This window comes from Carcharhinus amblyrhynchos, chromosome 25 (assembly GCF_965287045.1).
Source record: "Carcharhinus amblyrhynchos chromosome 25, sCarAmb.v2.hapA, whole genome shotgun sequence".
NCBI lineage: Eukaryota > Metazoa > Chordata > Chondrichthyes > Carcharhiniformes > Carcharhinidae > Carcharhinus > Carcharhinus amblyrhynchos.
In genome coordinates, this window is record NC_137348.1 from 27,174,206 (window position 1) to 27,189,314 (window position 15,109).

Consider the following 15,109-nt stretch of genomic DNA (forward strand, 5'->3'; position numbering starts at 1 on the left):
CATGAATAAAATATCTTTAAAAACATTATTGTCAACAAAATGATTGTTTTACAGGTATGGTTGACTGCTTTCCCATACGGTGGCACAGTAGGAAGCACTGCTGCCTCGCAGTGCCAGGGACCCGGGTTTGATTCCCGGCTTGGTTGACTGTGCAGAGTCTGCACGTCCTCCCCGTGTCTGCGTGAGTTTCCTCCGGGTGCTCTGGTTTCCTCCCACATTCTGAAAGATGTGCTGGTTAGGTGGATTGGCCTTGCTACATTTTCTCAGCGTACCCGCACGGATGCTGATGTATAGCAACTAGGGGATTTTCACCGTAACTTCACTGCAGTGTTAATGTGAGCCTACTTATGACTAATAAATAAATATAATCTTAAGGTCAGAAATAATAAATTCAGGAGTATTGCAGCTTGGATCTATTCCATCATCACCACAACATGAGGATTGTTTATTTAATTAAGTATGGAAAATATATACAGTTAATAAATTAGAAGTCATTAGGTGAGAGCATGTTCCCATTCTTTAGATGGTGCAAGAAATTTAATTTTTGGCAAGCTTATAAAAATATTGTTCTGAATATGAATCCAAACTCTGAAAATGTTCTAACAAGATCAGTGAGCATGTAACTCAATTTATCTACTTACTAAAGAAAGGTTCTAATGTGGTGTCTTCAGTATGGGTATTAAGTTCCGGTTTCCTCCCACAGTTGAAAAGATGTGCTGGTTAGGTGCATTGGCCATTCTAAATTCTCCCTCAGTGTACCCGAACAGGCACCACAGTGTGACAACTTGGGAATTTTCACAGTAACTTCATTGCAGTGTTAATGTGAGCCTGCTTGTGACACTAATAAAAAAAAAATCACATGGAGTGAAATTCCGAATCCTACTTCTTGGCACTCTGAGTTAGACCATGAAAAGAAGTCTGAGAGATGGGCTCAGGCTTTGGCCTGACAAAGTGAGCTCACCAATCACACAGGCAGTTGTTGATAGGCCTGCCTGAAAGTTAGAGAAGGATTGTACTCAGTGACTGAAATTCCCCCAATTTCCTTTAACATCAGAATTTCTTTTTATTAATCCTCCAGTTTCCTTCCTTTCTTTCTAAGTTGTTGAGTTCCAATTATTTTGTGCTTTTTGGTGCCTGAGATAAGAAGATTTCTTTCGTAAATCGTGTCATTGAAGTCAGGTGACACTGCATTCTCTGCTCACTGGGATAGTCTAATAACTCCAGGAGTCAGCTGTAAAGGAACAGTGCTGTATTGCACAAAATAAAGTAAAGCAAATCCACAAGTCTGTGGTGAACACAACTGGTCCCAACTGGGACACTGGAATAATGGACCCACTCAGGAGCTTGCTTTATATAAGGCTCGGTATATGAACTCGACCTGGTGAATTAATTACCAATCCCCAGGGAGCTTGTATTCAATGAGTTCCACAGGGAGGTCAGTCAGTGATTTCCCATCCAAATCTTGGGGGTTTTCACAGGTATCCATCATGAATGAAACACATTCACCTAGGCTAGAATTTTATGTTGCTCAAGAAGGAATGCGCCCAATGCAGAAGCATGTATAATCCCAAAGTCATCGCGTACTAGCATGATATTTCAGTTGGTGGGTATGCACAAGGGTTGGAAGCATGCCCGCCAGTAACCAAGCAGGCCAGGTGGTTGTTATGTTTCAGCTTCATCCTCAATCCAGGATGGATGAACCTTTCAAACTGAAATAAAATTTTAAGAAGGTGTTAGGGCACTGAGATTTGTGCTGCTGAGACAGTTGTTTGCTAGCTTTTTCTATCACCTTTTATTTTTCGCAGGCCTGCAGCTCCCTGGGATAGATCCACAGCAGCTGTTCCCCTGAGGGAGCGCATTGGAAGCATCAGCTCGCTCCCTCCCATTTCTCAGCGCGCGCCCTCTTCCTGCCCTCCTTGGCAGTGCTCAGTCCTTTCCAACGCGTGTTTCACGCTGGTTGCCCGTTAATTGTCCAGCCCTGCGTTGAATCGCGACCCAGGGCGGACAGCGACCGGAGGCATGCTTTGCATCCACTTTCAGGCCAGTAGAATACATTCCCCCGACAGACAAAAAATCCAGACCATAGTTTTTAGCTGTCAGGAAGGCTGATTTTTCACCCTTATTGGCTGGATGCATAAAATGGCTGCCTTTAATACACCGCATGACTGTGACATTGGGCCATGCAGCAGATCCATTATGTAGCTGATCTGTTTATGTGTGTGACAGATGTAGGCCCTGAGGGATTCTAAGCCAATATTAAGAGGCAGCATTATTGGGACTGAAAGGATGTCAAGCCTCATCAGGGAGATGTGCGGTGACCTTTGACCAACCCATCATCCTTCATCCCCCGCCAGTTAGTGGTGGCGATTAGGACTGTGCCGAGCTGCGTCCACCTCTCTGCCATTGGCGTAAATTTTGTGAGTAAAACCCAATTAAATGTTTTGTAAGAGAGATTTGTGTTTGATTGATTTAGTACTCAGAAATTTGCCTGTGTAACCAGTCGGTGAACTTTTCAGAGGTGAACTTAATGAGTATTGTTTCAGCTGATTTTAACTCGTTGCAATTTCTCCCAGAGTCTACTTTCTTGCACGCTTTCAGTGCGTTGGTAAATGTAATGACGTTGTGTAGTTTGCTCAGGGTCTCATAGTAAAGATTATATTGACATTCTGATAGTGTTTTAACACACCACAACTGCCTCTATATAGTTCACGTCATTGAAATTGGACACTGGACAGAAGTGTCGGATTTGTTCATTGCAGAGATTAGTTTGGAACTTTTTATTTAAAGTCTGTTGATTCAGGCCAGGTAGTGGGAAACTGTCAAATCAATACAATTTCATTGAGATTGATTGCTTGCAAATGTTGTGCTGATGCAAAACCAGTTGGAAGCACATTAAGTTAAGTTTAACTGCCCGTGGCTTTTTATTTGCTGCGGAACACATGACAATAAATTTGTGCCTGACAGATTTATTATGGATTTGAAGTCAGTCCAACTGAGCCAAAAGCCGACATGTTCGAGTGTTGCCTGATAAAGGAAGAAGCTGCATTTGTGTAGCATCTTGCAATACTTCAGGATGTTTACAGTCAGTGAACTATCTTTGAAGTGTAGTCACGGTCATGATGTGTCTTTAGCATCTCAGTGAGAATGTCTGAGCTCCTTGTGCGGCATGATGGCACAGTGGTTAGTGCTGCTGCCTCACAGGTCCTAGGTTCGATTCCAGCCTCAGGTGACTGTGTGGAGTTTGCACATTCTCCCTGTGTCTGCATGGGTTTCCTCCGGGTGATCCAGTTTCCTCCCACAGTCCCAAGATATGCAGGATAGGTGGATTGACCGTGCTAAATTGCACCTTAGTGTCAAGGAGATTTTAACAGGATAAATATGTGGGGTCACAGAGAAAGGGCATGGGTGGGATTGTTGTCAGTGCAAGCTCAATGGGCTGAATGGCCTCCTTCTGCAATGCAGGGATTCTATGTTTCTATGATTAGTGAACCAAATGAGTTTGTCCAATAATTAGCAATGGTGTCATGGTCATCAGTAAATTCTGAATTCCTGATTTTTTTCTCCCATGGCGGGATTCAAATCCGGTGTCATTGACCTTTCACATCACAGTCCTGAAGTTGCCATCTGCCAGGACTCTTCGCGTACCAGTGATGGGTACAGATGTTATTTGTATCCTTAAGTGAATGCCTGTTGAGTTGTGTGAAGCTGTAATGCCATACTTGCAAACACATCACTGGATAGCACATCCTACAAGTTGGCGAACAGAGCACACTAGACCACCAGACTGGCCTGCTAAAAACACAAGATGAACTCTGAAAGAAAGTGTCTTCATTCTGTTAGATCTGACAAGAATTGATCCTCTGATGTTTCACTTGTATTTCGACTTTTCATGTACCGAGGATGCTATGTGATATGTGTGCCTCCATACTAACCTCACAAGAGGTTATTGCAGAAGGTCAGGGGACATGGAGTTGGGGGTAGGGTGTTAGCGTGGATAGAGGATTGGTTGTCAAATAGGAGGCAGAGAGTGGGGGTCAATGGGTGCTATTCGGATTGGCGGTTGGTGACTAGTGGGGTGCCCCAGGGGTCGGTGCTGGGGCCTCAGCTATTTACCATTTATATAGATGATCTGGAGGAGGGAACCGAGTGCAGGGTGTCGAAATTTGCTGATGACACCAAGATTGGGGGAAAGGCAAATTGTGCGGAGGGTGTGGAGAGTCTGCAGAAGGATCTAGATAGGCTGGGCGAATGGGCCAGGAAATGGCAAATGGAATTTAATGTTGGCAAGTGTGAGGTGGTCCACTTTGGTAGGAAGAATGGTAGGAAGGACTATTACTTACGTGGCGAAAAACTGCAGCAGGCGACGGTGCAGAGGGACCTCGGGGTCCTTGTGCATGAGTCGCAAAAACCCAGCTTGCAGGTGCAGCAGGTGGTCAGGAAGGCGAATGGGATGCTGGCCTTCATAGCGAGGGGGATTGAATATAAAAGTAGGGAGGTCTTGCTGCAGCTGTATAGGGCATTGGTGAGGCCGCAGCTGGAGTACTGTGTGCAGTTTTGGGCGCCGCACCTGCGCAAGGATATTTTGGCCCTGGAGGGAGTGCAGAGGAGGTTTACTAGGCTGATACCGGAGTTGAGGGGATTGAGCTATGAGGAGAGGCTGAATAAACTAGGCTTGTACTCGTTAGAGTTTAGAAGAATGAGGGGAGATCTCATTGAGACGTATAAGATGATGAATGGGATGGATAGGATAGAGATGGAGAGACTCTTCCCGCTCAAAAAAGACAGTAGGACTAGGGGGCACAGCCTCAAGATAAAGGGGAGGCGGTTTAGAACGGAGTTGAGGAGGAACTTCTTCACTCAAAGGGTGGTGAATCTCTGGAATTCTCTGCCCGTTGAAGTGGTGGAGGCTGCCTCGCTAAATATTTTTAAGAAGCGGGTTGATGGGTTCTTGATAAGAGAGGGGATTAAGGGTTATGGGGAGAGGGCGGGAAAGTGGAACTGAGCCACAACAGATCAGCCATGATCTTATTGAATGGCGGGGCAGGCTCGAAGGGCTAGATGGCCTACTCCTGCTCCTATTTCTTATGTTCTTATGTTCTTATGTACTATTGTAATGTAAAGATGCTCAGAAGAGCAAAGGCTAACATGGGACTGGAGAATAGCACCGCCCATAGTATGATGTATAGAGTCACCTGGCAATGGACTGGTAGAAAATCTCAAGAATCAACCTGCATACCAACAGCACCATGCATGGCAGTAACAGGCATCTGTGCATAGGTAAAGATTAGCAATAAGCTGTTCGTGTTTAAACATGATTTCATCAATGAGGCAAAACAAACAAACCCATAATACACTTGAGGGACTGGGTTGTAGAATGGTGGAGAGATGGCTCCACCCAACCCCCTGGAGAGGGGAAGGAAATTTGGATATATAAGGTAAAATTCATATGATTCCTTAAAAGGAGGAAAAGGAAAGGTGAAGTGCCATTTATAGTTGCTAACTTGTGTTATTGAATACACTCTGCTTTATATACAGAATCACATTTGCAGTTTGATGCAGTTTGCAGTTGTTGAAGACTCCGGTATCTGATAGCTGACATGGGTCTTCACAGCATCCAATACATCAAAGCTGAAGACTTTGAATTGGATGGATGCAAGTGACCATGTTGCCTCACTCCTCCATTCGCAGAGTTAAGAACAATGAACCTTTCCTCTATCTGTATATGGATTTTACTGGACCACACCTCCAGCATGAAAAGAAATGCATGCTTCTTTCTGAGAACTGTGTGGAGTACAATGAAATTCTTGAAAAAATTAACAAAAGCAATGTTGTCGAGTTCTATAATGCCCTGCAATCTTATATGAAGAACGTATATCTTGGTATGGCCCCTGCTCTGCCCAAGACCGCAAGAAACTACAAAAGGTCATGAATGTAGCTCAATCCATGAATGTAGCCTCCCACCCATTGACTTGCCTCTGCCTCGGCAAAGCAGCCAGCATAATCAAGGACCCCATGCACCCCAGACATTCTCTCTTCCACCTTCTTCCATCGGGAAAAAGATACAAAAGTCTGGGGTCACCTACCAACCGACTCAAGAACAGCTTCTTCCCTGCTGCTGTCAGACTTTTGAATGGACCTATCTCATTAAGCTGATCTTTCTCTACACCCTAGCTATGACTGGAACACTACCTTATGCACTTTCTAATTTCCTTCTCTATGAACGGTATGCTTTATCCGTACAGCACGCAAGAAACAATACTTCTCACTGCATCCCAATACATGTGACAATAATAAATCAGATCAAATATATTTTCCTCATTGCAATAAAATCGAGCCTGTTGCTTTTTTGCATGTATATTAACATCTATTCATTCCTCTTTAGCTTTTAGGTTAACTAGGGTGCTTCTCCTTAAAGTTAGAGAAAGGGATTGCACTTTAGAACAAGGATTTGCAATATCATAAACAGAATACCAACCACCACACTCAGATAAGGGGGCTTCAAGCTTCTTGTTCAAGATTACTGCAAATGCTCTCACTCCCTCCCTTGCTTAACTGAAACAACAGTAAACTCACAGTTAGCATGTATGATCAACTCCCTGAGTATATGCTGTATCTTTTAATATCACTCTCCGTATATATTTTGCCTCGATCATTGGTGCATCGCCCTCTTCTGGTAATTTTTGCATTGCACATTCCTGTCATGGGCAATATATAAAATTAATCTCCTCATCTTATTCCCTGAAGTTTGGAACGGTATTTACTTCAGTGACTAATTTCTGTTTCATTCAGAACCAACATAACACCACAATAGTTTCCAATCTCTAATTGCAGGTTGCCTTGTACATGTGTACAGGCTGCTCGCAAAAATAACGACCGACTCTTTCTGGACAACCACCAAAAACAATGCCAGTTAATCACAGAAAACTTAAATTCCACCGGTTGTATCACATCTTGGTATTGCTTCTCTTCTGACCAAGATTGCAAGGAACTCCAAAGGGTTGTGAAGGTAGCCCAGTCCGACACGCAAACCAGCGTCCCCTCCACTGACTCCGTCTGCACTTCCCGCTGCCTCAGGAAAGTAGGCAGCATAATCAAGGAGCCCATGCACCCGGACATAGGGCGGGCTTTTCTGGCCACTCTCGCCCCAAAACTGGAAAACCCCATCCGAGGTCAACGGACCTTTGAATGGTCTGCCCCCACTCTCCCTCCCCACCGTCCGCTACAATTCTCGAGGCAGGCGGGATGGAAAAATTCCCCCCAGACTTTCTTCTGTTGGGAGAAAGATACTCAAAAAGCCTGAGGTCACATAAGAACATAAGAAATAGGAGCAGGAGTAGACCATCTAGCCCTTCGAGCCTGCCCCGCCATTCAATAAGATCATGGCTGATCTGAAGTGGTTCAGTTCCACTTTCCCGCTTTCTCCCCATAACCCTTAATTCCCTTGCCTACCAAAAACCTATCTACCTGTGACTTAAATATATTTAGCGAGGCAGCCTCCACCACTTCAACGGGCAGAGAATTCCAGAGATTCACCACCCTTTGAGTGAAGAAGTTCCTCCTCAACTCCGTTCTAAACTGCGCCCCCCCCCCCCTTATCTTGAGGCTGTGCCCACATACCAACTGACTCAAGAACAGCTTCTTCCCTACTGCTGTCAGACTATTGAATGGACTTACCATATATTAAGCTGATCTTTCTCTACACCCTATCTGTGACAGTAACATTGTATTCTGCACCCACTCCCTTCCTTCTCCCCCATGTGCTCTATGAATGGTATGCTTTGTTTGAATATCATGCATGAAATGATACTTTTCACTTTTTCCCAATACATATGACAATAATGAATCAAACCAAACCAAACCAAATCAAATCCCACACTGGTTGTTGTTAACAAATGCTGATAAGAAAACACAGGAGCTGCTGGTGTTGGTGTATGTGTGTATGTCAAGTGAAAGCTTAGATCAAGTGACCTATAACAAGCTGAATTTCCCCCAGTGCGCCTTTGTAACCTACTTGATACCACAACAGAATTATGTAGCCAGTCAAATGATTCCCATTACATGGGGAAAAAAATTGTAAACATGATATGTCTTGTATCCTGTACACTTCTTCCAGGTGGAGAAAGGATCATGGCTCTTTGAATATTCCTTTGGTTCACTGCCTGAAGGGAACCCTGATCCCAGGCACTGTGAGCCACCAGTGTTAACCACTGTGCCACTGTGCTGCCCCAAACGCAGAACGGAAGAGCATTGCAAGGCAATCTCAGCCCTGGGTTAAAATCCCACAGAGTTTTCTTTTGTCTGCAAGTGCTGCTTGGAGTGTTGATTCGGGAATTTCAGATAAGATTTGTGCTACCCTCCAGTGCAGACATCGCTTCTGAGTAAGATTGTGGCAGAGAGCTGCCACTCTCTGTTATTCAGAGAGTTTGTGATCTACTGGTCTTTACAGTTAGAACGATGACTGATGTTGTGAACATGTCAGGCTGATTTCTGTCTGAAGGATAAGGGATTACTCCGATGTGCTATGAACAAGCATCCCTAAAATTAAAGATTGCAAATCACTGTGCTGCGCTAAACAAAAATCAGTAAACTTTGTAAATCTATCATTCCTTAGAATGCTTATGTGAGCAGAATTTATTCGTTGAGATGATGTGTGAAGTTAGGAGCCCATGACACGTTCTCTCGGCTAATTTACAGCGCCAGCCTCTTATTATTTCAACACAATGTGGCACCGTATGTCCTGCAGCAGGTATGTTCTCACCCTTGTGCCCTCTTGCCAGTTAGCATTAGATCATAGAGCTCCTGCTACTCCCCTGCATATCCCTTTTAAAGTAGGGACATGAACTCCGATGTACGGGACCACGTCACAGCTGGCAGATTGCAGAAGCCTCTGGCTAATTTTAAGGATTAGCCCGTCTGCCTTTCAATGGCATTTTGTCCATCAAGGGTCCCACTCTCCACCCACTGCTACACAGCTATCTACAGCAGTTGGTATTTTCTGGAGGTGGGCAGGTTACTACGGTGCTGCCTGGCACTAGGGCATGCTAGGGCAACACAGTGGCACAGTGGTTAGCACTGCTGCCTCACAGCACCAGGGACCTGGATTGGATTCCTGGCTTAAGTCATTGTCTGTGCAGAGTATGCACATTCTCTCTGTGTCTGTGTGGGTTCCCTCCAGGTGCTCCGGTTTTCTCCCACAATCCAAAAGACATGCTGGTTAGACATGCTTGGCCATGCTAAATTCTCCCTTAGTGTACCCGAACAGGTTCCGGAGTGTGGCGACTCAGGGATTTTCTCAGTAACTTCATTACAATGTTAATGTAAGCCTACTTGTGACACTTTAAACTTTAAAACTTTGGCAATCAGTGTTAACCTGCCATCTACTGTCAGGTTTTTCAACACCTGATCTGTCACTAATCTTGCCCCACACCATCACTTCTGGTATAGAATCATAAAATCATACAGTGCAGAAGAGGCCCTTTGGCCCATCAAATTTGCACTGACATGCGAGAGACACCTGAACTCCCACCTAATCCCATCTGCTAGCACTTGGCCCATAGCCCTGAATGTTATGAAGTACCAAGTATTCATCCAGGTACTTTATAATGGATGTGGATACGAGGCAACCCGCTTCTACCGTCCTCCCAGGCAGCACATTCCAGACATCTGAGTAAAAAGGTTTTTCCTCACGCCCCCCCTTAAAACTCCTGCCCCTCACTTTGAACCTGTGTCCCCTCGTGACTGACCCTTCGACTAAGAGGAGCAGCTGCTCCTTATCCACTCTGTCGACGTCCCTCATAATCTTGTACGCCCTCGATCAGGTCGCCCCTCAGTCTTCTCTGCTCCAACAAAAACAACCCAAGCCTACCCAACCTCTCTTCGTAACTTAAATGTTCTAACAGGTAGCATCCCGGTGAATCTCCTCTGCACCCCCTCCAGTGCAATCACATCCTTTCTATAATTTGGCAACCAGAACTGTACACAGTACTGTAGCTGTGGCCTCATCAAAGTTCTATACAACTCCAACAAGACTTCCCTGCATTTGTAAATCTATTCCTCGATTAATAAAGGCAACCCTTTTCCATTTTGACAAAGACCACTGAGGTAGGTTTCTGTCCCTGATTATTTTCTCCCTCTCCGCTTCTCATATTCTTGTCCTTTTTCATCGTACTCGCCTCCTTAATCTTCATCTGTCCCAGACAGTTTATCTCAGCTCTCCAGACAAGATTGAGATCTGATGCTGGCTCAGTATAAGTGTCAAGCAAAATGTTTTTTTCTGTTAGCTTCTGCAAAGCATTTTTCCCCAAGAAAATAATGAAAGCAGAATACATTTTCTGAAAATATGAGCAATATTGCCGCATTTCAACAAGATTAAATATTTAGAAGGAGCATGTGATGTCCTGAGGATTGTTAAAAGACTTGCCTTCCCAAAGCCTATTTTCATTTACAGTCATGTGTAACTCTTAAAGATATAGTTTACACTGAGGAGCAGAACTCCAGAGTTATGATAGAAAGCAGCCTGGAATTTGTATGTTCAAATTGGGATGAAAAACCTTTTACTCTTCACGTTGTTATATAGTTAGTGAATTATACTCCTGCCATTTTGCAAAATCTTTACCTCCAGAGAAGAATACCTTCAAAAAGCATTTGTATATTACTAGATGTTGCATTCATTTGGGATGAAGTAAAAACAAACTCCATATAAATGCACATCGATCCTTTCTTTCAAAACAAAGTGGGGATGAAATTGGTCACAATGTGGACATAACACAGGCAACATCCACTCTCTCTCTCCACCACTGACAATAGCAGCACTGTGTACAAGATTCACTGCAGCAATTCACCAAAGATCCTTAGACAGCACTTTCTAAACCCATGACTATTTCCATCTGGAAGGATGAGGGCAGCAGATACAAGGGAACACCACCACCTGCAAGTTCCCCTCCAAACCGCTCACCATTCTGACTCAGAAATATATTGCTGTTCATTTGCAATTACTAGGTCAAAATCCTGGAATTCCATCACCAACGGCATTGTGGGTCAACCCACAATACATGGACTGCAGCGATTCAAGAAGGCAGTTCACCACCACCTTCTCAAGGGCAACTAGGGATGGGCAATAAATGCTGGCCAGCCAGTGACACCCATGTCCCATGAATGAATTAAAAAAAAGTATCCATTGGTCATCTGTTAAATGTATCACTCAGTGGCCAGGATGTTGTGGTCCTTCCTGCCCAGTGGGATATAATAGTCCCACTGAAGTACATGGTAATGGAATGGCCTGTTGCTGGGTGGGGAGGGTAGGCTGGGGAGGGTTGGGGAGAGGATGTTGGTTCAGATACATCATGACGAGTCCCTAAAAGCTTAGCCTCTATTTAATTTCATTGCACCAGATTTTCCGTACCCTGTGATGTGCTTTGCAGCGGAGGTTGCCTGTCAAGCTAGTGGTGGGATGTTCCAGTCTCGCTGCTGTCAATGGGGTTGATAGTTGCTTGCACGCTCTGCTGATGGGGGGGATGGCCTCGCCGTCAATGGGGCTGGACTATCCCACCAGTGGGAACGAGCAGGAAATTCTGAACATTGACTTGCGTAGACATGAATATCGGACATGTGGTATAATTGGAAAAATTCTACGTGCTTTGTGTCCCTGTCCATGTGCAATCTCAGTACCCACATGTCTTTAAGAGGAAACCGAAGTTTAGGCAGTTTTATTTGTGCCCCAAGATAGTTCATGCGTGTGATGCTGTTAACCTGTTTTGAATTTCATGAGAGGTCACAATTGGGGTCAGATAACAGAAGGAAGTAGAATAGGCCATTCAGGCCTTGAACCATTTAGTTAGATCGCAGCCGATCTGCCTTTTAACTCCACCTACCTACCTTCGCTGAACCCTGCCGACCAAAAATCTATCAGTTTGGGGATTTTCAGTCGGGCACCAGTTTCATGGGGAAGGGAGTTCTTAGCTTCTGTGTGAAGAAATACACTTTGACATCATCCTTAAATGGCCATGTGCTCATTTTATGTTCATAGCATAGAATCCCTACACTGCAGAAGGAGGCCATTTGGCCCACTGAGCCTGCAGAAACATCAATCCCACCCAGTTCCTAGCCCCGTAACCCCACATATTTATCCTGCAAATCCCTGACACTAAGGGGCAATTTAGCATGGCCAATCTACCTCACCTGCACATCCCTATTGTTCTGACTTCTTCACCAGAAGAAAGTTTCTGTTCTCTGCAGTACCAAACAGATTTGATCAACTTAAGCATCATTTACATCACTTGCTCTTTTATATTCAAGGGGGTACAAGCCTAGTTTCCACAATCTGTTGTCTTAATATAATTCTTTTAGGCCTGGTACAATTCTGATGAATCTGCGCTGCACCCCAGTATATCCTTCCTGAGGTGTGGTGCTCATATGAATGCTGTACTCCAGATGGGATCTAATCAGAACTCTGTGCAGCTAGAACATAGCTTCTACACATTTGTAGCCCAGTTGTCATAGAATAGAATCCCTACAGTGCAGACCATTCGGCCATCAAGTCTGTCCAACTCTTACCAGGCTTATTCTCTAACCCCAGGTATTTACCCCGCCAATCCACCTAACCTGCACATCTTTGGGAGGAAACCGGAGCACCCAGAGGAAAGCCACACAGACACGGGGAGAATATGCAAACTCTACAGTCACCCAAGACAAAATTGAACCTGGATCCCTGGTACTGTGGGGCAGGAGTGCAAACCACTGTGCCACCTATTAATCTTGTGATAAAATTTTGATTTGCCTTTTACATTATTTCTTGTACCCATCCAATAGCTTTTAGTGATTTCTGCTTATCCACATTTCCTCACTTATCACCAGAGTGCCTGATCTCTCACTTTTGCACGTTGAACCCATCTGCCCACTCAGTTAAACTGCCCATGTACCTTTGCTCTCATCTACACCATTTACGGTTCCACCAATAGTGTCATCGTCATATGGTTCTCTGTCCTTTAGGGGAAAAGTACTTCTTGATAATGTCACATGAACGAGTTTGTCAAACATTCGTGTGAATTACATCTCCAGATATTCCATCCCATTCATACCCACAGGTAACATATCTACGGTGGCACAGTGGTTAGCATTGCTGCCTCACAGCACCAGGGATCCGTGTTTGATTCTCGGCTTAGGTCACTGTCTGTGTGGAGTTTGCATGTTCTTCCCCTGCCTGCATGGGTTTCCTCCAGTTTCCTCCCACGTTCAAAAATGTGCAGGTTAGGTGCATTGCCCATGCCTCCTCAGTGTACCCGAACAAACATTAGACTGTGGCAACTAGGGGATTTTCACGCGAGTTTCATTGCTGTGTTAATGTAAGCCTACTTGTGACGAATAAAAAAACTTTAAATCCTCTCAGCTCTTAATTCTGCATCATTAAAGCTCCATGGTGCATCTATGAATTAATTGTGATGCATTTTCTATCTCTATAAAAAGTGAGTGCATTTTGTGTTTGATTTCTGTGTTCTGCATACAATGAGATAGGACCAGATCTACTCGTTCTTCTGAGGGGAGTTTTGCTTTTGCAAAGACATTTGTTTGTCAGGCTAATCACTGGAATATTCATCTTACAAATTTGTATAGAACACATTCATACAAGATGACAACAGAAACTTGTGCATAACTTCCTAGTAGACATACCCTGCAGGTTCCTTTTAGCTGTTGACCCAACTGTGAGAAGGAAGTGTTGACCTTGCCGTGCACAGTGGGCCATAATTTGCAGTGGCATCTGCCGTTAGTTAGACTTGCCCTTGAAAGTTTAAGTTTTTACATTGTTTTTTTTTTCACAAAAAGTTGCCAAGAAAATGAGTGGAACATGTTGCATCAAGGAAAACACAGCATCTGGGACATAAGTCGAGAAAAAGGAAGGAGAAGCGAGAAAAAGAGCTCGAAATATTAACGCTGTTTGAAGAAGAGGGGAGAGAAATTAGAACGAAGGAGAGTAAAAGGAAAGGAAGGGATGTAGAGGAAAGATGTTGGGGAACACAGAAATGGGGGGACGAATGGAAGTATGGAGAGAAATGGGAATGGAAGTCCCCAGAGAAGGAACAAAAAAAGGAAAAAACGGAGGAAGAGGCAGAGGCAGAGGACAGTAGTGAAGACGAGGAAAGGCAGCTAGTGTTGGGGGGATGGAGCGACCCCCTAATGTTCCAAGGACCAGGGAACCATCAAGGTTCTCTATAGGGAGGCCCAGAGAACCCCGAAATGGTAGGACAGTACATACAGATAACGGATACAGCTGACCAAGAACCCGTAGTGAGTGTTAGAGTAGGAGGGGTTGAGGTCCCCATGATGACAGACACCGGCGCCACGTGTACGTGCACACAAGCAAAATATGCGGATCACCTACCATTATCAAAGCAGTTTGTAAAAACTGTGGGGTTCTCGGGGAAAGTCACGTTAACTCAGATGACGACACCGGTGCCTGTTACCATTGGAAACAAAACTACCTATGTACCCGTATTAGTGTGTGATAAAACGCCATTAAATTTGCTGGGAAGGGATGCAATCCTAGGTCTAGGACTGAAATTAGAATGCACAGAACAAGGAGTTGATTTGATGGAAATGTATCCACTTGGAATACCAGGAAAAGGGGTTAATGTGTATTGGTTGGGAGATATAGAGGAGCAAGTTAAAAAGCAGGTATGGGAAGTTTGGGGAAAGCTTATAGACACTTGGGTTCCACAGAAGAGGCTGGCTAGGGTGAATGTTGGTCCTTTAGAGGATGAGAAAAGGGACCTAGTGGTAGGGGATGAGGATATGGCTAAGGTAGTGAATAACTTTTTTGTTTCTGTCTTCACGGAGGAGGACGTGAATAATTTGCCGGGTGTTAGCGACGGAAAGGTGGTAGGACTGGAGGGTCTTAATGACATTACTGTTACTAGAGAGGCGGTGCTCGACAGACTGGAGGGGCTGATTGTGGACAAGTCCCCAGGACCGGATGGAATGCATCCGAGGGTTCTGAACGAAATGGCGGAGGTGATAGTGGATGCCTTGGTGGTTATTTTCCAGACGTCGCTGGATTCCGGGGAAGTGCCGGATGATTGGAAAACGGCTAATGTTACGCCGTTGTTTAAGAAGGGTG

The 15,109-nt window shown here is 44.6% G+C and overlaps 1 protein-coding gene across 5 annotated transcripts in view; it reads left to right on the forward strand.

Annotated features, from left to right (window-relative positions):
• Positions 1 to 2,353: 2,353 nt before the first annotated feature.
• Positions 2,354 to 15,109, forward strand: part of akna (AT-hook transcription factor) — a 168,322-nt gene continuing 155,566 nt past the window's right edge. For 4 of the 5 annotated variants that reach the window (XM_080211889.1, XM_080211891.1, XM_080211892.1 and 1 more), the window contains exons 1-2: positions 2,354 to 2,417; positions 8,612 to 8,746. The gene's annotated coding sequence lies outside the window, so the exon portion shown is untranslated. The remainder of the gene's footprint in view (positions 2,418 to 8,611; positions 8,747 to 15,109) is intronic. The other variant, XM_080211890.1, reaches the window with a different exon arrangement.